This window comes from Mustela nivalis (assembly GCF_964662115.1).
Source record: "Mustela nivalis genome assembly, chromosome: Y".
NCBI classification, from domain to species: domain Eukaryota; kingdom Metazoa; phylum Chordata; class Mammalia; order Carnivora; family Mustelidae; genus Mustela; species Mustela nivalis.
In genome coordinates this window covers 23,264,266-23,270,396 of record NC_139041.1, presented here as the reverse complement: position 1 = coordinate 23,270,396, position 6,131 = coordinate 23,264,266, and the positions used below count along the sequence as shown (strand labels likewise).

The window sequence follows — 6,131 nt, the reverse complement described above, 5'->3', positions numbered from 1 at the left end:
AACAACCAAAACTAAACAAGCTCGACCTTTTGTTGTCCATAGGAGATATCCTTCTACTATAAAGATACACATAGTTTGAATGTGACGGAATTTGGAATACATAGTTTATGCAATTGGCAAGGAGAAATAGCAAAAGTGATTGTTCCTATGGCAGATAGAGAGCCTTTATGCCTTTGAGAGTCAAAAGATTACCGGAAAGTGTTTTGTCTTAATGGAGCATCAAGACATCAGAAACTTGGAAGAATTGCCAATACATACACCACCTACATGGGTGCTTCTAAATGTTGGAAGCATATGAACAGAAAGGAAGGGAGATGGGGACCTCAATCCAATATTTTTGGGGATGACGATATTCACTTTCAGCACAGGACAGATCATCCAGATGAAAATGTGGTAAGGAAAAACATACATCACCTTGGGCTCTCTAGACCATCTGAGCTTTGGGGATACATGTGTAATATTGTGTCTCTGAGGACCATAAGATAAGTTCTTCCCAAAAGGAGACCTAACATTGTCTATCACAGATTGTTGTTGGAGTCCAAAACAAGTCATAATTAATGGTAGTGAATTCAAATCCTATCTTGTATACTTATGACCACAAAGATAGGAAAACAGAAAGAAATCATTTACAAAGGGGAAACACACCAGAGACTAATATGTGGAAAACAGAACACACTAGTGAGCTAGCAATGATTCAAAGAATGAAAATCAAAAAGGAAAATTAAAAAGTGCCAAGAAAAATGGAAAATAAAGAAACTTACGGGATGATGCCAAACATTTTATGGGGAAACAATATAGGTTTAAACGCGTGTGTTTCCAAAAATCAAAAGCACTGAAAAAATGCAACCAATCTGGACGCCATCAGGAACTATAAAATGAAGAAACAAACTTCAAAGTTAACAGAAAAAATTAAATAATATTTATGATTATCAAAATAAAAGAAATACAAGCAAATAGGAGAAAAATAAGGAGATCTCACACGTCATTTTTGAAAACATTAAGAAACTAGAGCCCTTACCCGGATAAATCAGGAAGACAACTACACAGCTGAATGCATTAGACCACATGAAAACATATAGAAAGGGAAAAAAAAAAAGCCTAAAAGACCTGTTGCACAATTATGCCAAATCCAAGTACTGAGAGAAAAGAATAAATTCCAAGACACCTATCAACTCCCAAGATAAGGTCAGGAAACCTACAAGATCTCAGCTCTCTAGTAGTGACGAAGGGTTTGAAGCAGTAATCAAACACCTGCCAACACACATAAGGCAGGTCCAAATCATTTTCCTGGGCCACTATTCTAGACATGTAGTGAAGGCAATGTCATTTCTTCTCAACGATTCCAGAAATGGAGGAGGCATATATACTCTAATTTACAAGGATAAAGACCCAATTAAGATAACGACATTTTAGGAAACAAAATTCCATGCCATTTTTGTAATTGAAGATAGTAAAAATATAATTCTTTTCTTTTTTCTCATTGTCTTCATCTGGTTTAGAAAGGGGCAGATTAGTTTTTCTTTTAATTTTTTGTTCTGTTGAGAAAGCCAGCCTGTCATCTATCGTCCGTTGTTCTTTAATTTATTTTTTATTTATTTTCAGTGTAACAGTATTCATTATTTTTTCACCACACGCAGGGCTCCATGCAATCCTTGCCCTCTCCAATACCCACCACTTGGATCCTCCCACCTCCCACCCCCTGCCCCTTCAAAACCCACAGATTGTTTTTTAGAGTCCAGAGTCTCTCATGGTTCACCTCCCATTCCAATAACCCCCAACTCCCTTCTCCTCTCTATCTCCCCATGTCATCCATGCTATTTGTTATGCTCCACAAATAAGTGAAACCATAAGATAATTGACTATTTCTGCTTGACATATTTCACTCAGCATAATCTCTTCCAGGCCTGCCCATGTTTCTAAAAAATTGGGTATTCGTCCTTTCTCATGGAGGCATAATACTCAATAGTGTATATGAACCACATCTTTCTTATCCATTCGTCTGTTGAAGAGCATCTTGGTTCTTATTTCCACAGTGTGGCGACCGTGGCCAATGCTGCTATAAACGATGGGGGTAGAGATGGCCCTTCTTTTCACTACATCTGTATCTTTGGGGTAAATACCCAGTAGTGTAATTGCAGGGTTGTCGCTCTCGGCCCGCAAGAACAACCCGCAGACGAGGTGAGTGGCAAGCTTCTTTTATTAATGGTGGCTGCAGCAGCAAACCAAGCACTTTCAGCAATATTTATGCACAAAGTTCACCCGTACTCGCCCCCCTATTTGGCCAATCATAACGCTGTGCACGCAGTGTCCTTGTGGACCCTTATGTAACCACATAGGGCTCTATTGTTCTCTAGCAATGATTATGCGTTTATCTCTTGGCTCCTGGTGCTGCTCATGCGTCAGCCATGAGCGCACCCACCTCCTCCTAAACCAATCATTCTCAGTTCCTCAATCTTCAGGCACTCCCGTCTACGTGACTCCTTGCATCTGCTGGATGGCTCTCCACAGCTCCCCCTTTTTTATTGTTTATATGGCAGGGATCGTGCCTGTCTTAGGTTGCCAATCCTCAACACACATGCTTACCCGTCATCGGGTACTCCCCCGGGCTGAGGAGTCCCTGTCTTAGGTTGCTATGGTGAGGGATCAGTCTTACCCGTCTTTGACTACCGATCCAGCGTACTAAGCCATATTTGGGGGGGGGGGAGGTACCAGCCTCCAGAGCCATCATGGCTTAGACCGAAGCCCGTTGATATAGCCGTTGTTGTCGCGCGATGCATTGTAGAAGGAGCACTTGAGCCAGAATTATCAACACAATCAGGGCTCCTATGTCTGCCCAGTTTTTGAGGAATGAGACTGATTGTTATAACATACTAACGAAATTGCTGACGGAGCCAAGAGATACTTGGGTGGCATTCAAGGTGACATTCTGTGCCCACCGCGGTTGATTAGCTGATGGTTACGTATGATGGCTCTTAACTTATAAACTTCTGCTAGTATTATTTTAAGTGCACATGGCAAGAGGCACAAGAAAAGAACAATTACCACTAGTACTCCTACAATTGCTCCTACAACATACCATGCGTGCGTCAGGGAAGGGAAGTGAGAAAACAAGGAGCTTACAAAGTTTTCAGCAAGCTGAGCAATGGGTAACTTGGCATGAGGAGCTTCTTCAATATCTAATATTTCTTGATGTAATTGCAACAGATCAAGGGATAGATTGGAGTTAGACCATACCCCCTCGAGATGGCGTTGTACTCGGTCCCACGAAGTCTCAGAGGCACTATATTTTTTAGAGGCTACGCAAATCCAGTGATAATCGCTATGACACCGGATCCTGGTGCGCAATTTTAAGCTCTGAATTTCCTCCCCTAAGAATCTAACAGTGTCAAGGAAGCAAGGGAAAAAATGAACTATTGGGATTTCATCAAGATCAAAAGCTTTTGCACAGCAAAGGAAACAGTTAACAAAATCAAAAGACAACTGACAGAATGGGAGAAGATATTTGCAAACGACATATCAGATAAAGGACTAGTGATCAGAATCTATAAAGAACTTAGCAAACTCAACACCCAAAGAACAAATAATCCAATCAAGAAATGGGCAGAGGACATGCACAGACATTTCTGCAAAGAAGACATCCAGATGGCCAACAGACACATGAAAAAGTGCTCCATATCACTCGGCATCAGGGAAATACAAATCAAAACCACAATGAGATATCATCTCACACCAGTCAGAATGGCTAAAATCAACAAGTCAGGAAATGACAGATGCTGGCGAGGATGTGGAGAAAGGGGAACCCTCCTACACTGTTGGTGGGAATGCAAGCTGGTGCAGCCACTCTGGAAAACAGCATGGAGGTTCCTCAGAATGTTGAAAATAGAACTGCCCTATGACCCAGCAATTGCACTATTGGGTATTTACCCTAAAGATACAAACGTAGTGATCCAAAGGGGCACATGCACCCGAATGTTTATAGCAGCAATGTCCACAATAGCCAAACTATGGAAAGAACCTAGATGTCCATCCACAGATGAATGGATCAAGAAGATGTGGTATATATACACAATGGAATACTATGCAGCCATCAAAAGAAATGAAGTCTTGCCATTTGCGACAACATGGATGAAACTAGAGCGTATCATGCTTAGCGAAATAAGTCAAGCAGAGAAAGACAACTATCATATGATCTCCCTGATATGAGGAAGTGGTGATGCAACATGGAGGCTTAAGTGGGTAGGAGAAGAATCAATGAAACAAGATGGGATTGGGAGGGAGACAAACCATAAGTGACTCTTAATCTCACAAAACAAACTGAGGGTTGCTGGGGGGAGGGGGTTTGGGAGAAGGGGGTGGGATTATGGACATTGGGGAGGGTATGTGCTTTGGTGAGTGCTGTGAAGTGTGTAAACCTGGTGATTCACAGACCTGTACCCCTGGGGATAAAAATATATGTTTATAAAAAATAAAAAGTTAAAAAAAAAAAAAAGAATCTAACAGTATCATATAGTGCATTTAACCGGGTTTCAATCCTTTTATCTATATCTTCCTGAATTCCCAGCATGGCAGAAGTGTTATGTGCGAGCTGGTCCACAGTATCAGCAGCATGTACAGTCTGAACAAGGGACACAGACGCTGTGGTAGCTGTTGCAATTAGGGTGATTAAGGAGACTATCCCGAGTATCAACAGTCCTAGCCCTCGTTGGGGTCGACTTAGGGCAGCCTGCACGCGCTCCCACAACTCTAAGCCAGGGTCAGAATACCATGGTTTGGAAATATTAACTGGGATCATAACAAATGGGGGCTGTTTTACTACTAATAATCCATCGCTTGGCAGCACTCCTCGAATACAATTGGTTAGGGTACAGTTATGACAAGAGAATTGGTAAGTGGCATTTTCCTTTTTTACTGTAAGGTTTCCTACAACTAGCATGAATGGATGGGGCATGCAGGCTTGGGGGTATTTGAGTATTTGTCCAATATTCTCATATCCAAAGATAGTCTTAGCGTTGCTAGTCTGATGGACAAACATAAAAGCATTTCCGAAGGCGGCAATAAGCTTCCATATTTCAGTTTGCACCGGGTAGCCGCTCTGAGGAGCAAGAATCGGGGGTATTTTTGGTCGGCATGCAGAGCATCCGGAAGATATTACAGGCCCCCAATCCCAAAGCTCAAATCTATCCTCTAGTGAGTACTAGTCCTAGGCAGAGCCTCCAGGGTACTCCAATCCCCTTAGCAATACTTAAGTTAGATGCACAAAGTGGAATATCCTGTGGGGCTGTACCAGAGGTCACTATGGTGCTATTAGTAGTGTCAAGGCTAGCTATATTCACATCATTATAACCAGTTCGCAAAGAAACACTCAAACAGCGTGGTATTGTGCGCTTCATCGCAAAGCACATGGGATATACATCAGAATAGCCCTTGTAAGATATGGCAGCCTGCTGTGGCCGGAGATGAACGGAAGAGGGAGGGCCTAGCAAGACAGTATCATCAACATATACAGGAATAGAACTCATATCCCAACCCACGGGCTGTAACAGGGGTGGATCGGGGACGTATGCTCAATATAATGAGCCCTGGGCTGCCAACACCTGTTGCATTAAAATAAGCGTCAGTAGCAAACATGAGTTCGGGTGAGAAGAATGCACTCTATGCTGAGCCATTTGAAGAAGGGTCTGAAGCTGGGCAGTCTCTTGTCTCGGCCACAGTTGAACCGGCTCTGCCTTCGTGGGAACAGGCTGCAGGACAGTCGTCGTCGCTATCATCATCATCACCAGCATCCTCCACAGGTTCCACGGCCACCAGCCTGGTGAGGCGTTCCGGCACCCAGAGTGGAGCAGGCGCATCCTGTGGGAAAACACAAAGGGAACCTCGGTGCCACCTAAGCACCGGGTCGGGTCCCTTCCATAAGCCAGTAAGGACATCTTTCCATTTCACCATTGACTGCTGCATTTTCTGTTGGCCCCAATGACGTTCCGCGGCCGAAGTGCCGTCTTTGTCAACCGTGAGAAAATTTAAAATAAAGGTGACCAGATTGGTGAGGTCATTGGGTGTGCGATACTCCTCTCCAATTCCCCCTTTTTGTATTTTTTGCAAAGTAGTTTTAAAGGTCAGGTGCGTGCGTTCCA

At 43.1% G+C, this 6,131-nt stretch overlaps 1 long non-coding RNA gene across 1 annotated transcript; it reads left to right on the top strand.

Moving 5' to 3' along the window:
• Positions 1-2,140: 2,140 nt before the first annotated feature.
• On the top strand, positions 2,141-5,594 carry LOC309856911. Its single transcript, XR_014307409.1, has 2 exons — positions 2,141-3,382; positions 4,501-5,594. It is a non-coding gene; the product is annotated as an uncharacterized lncRNA (long non-coding RNA).
• Positions 5,595-6,131: the final 537 nt, after the last annotated feature.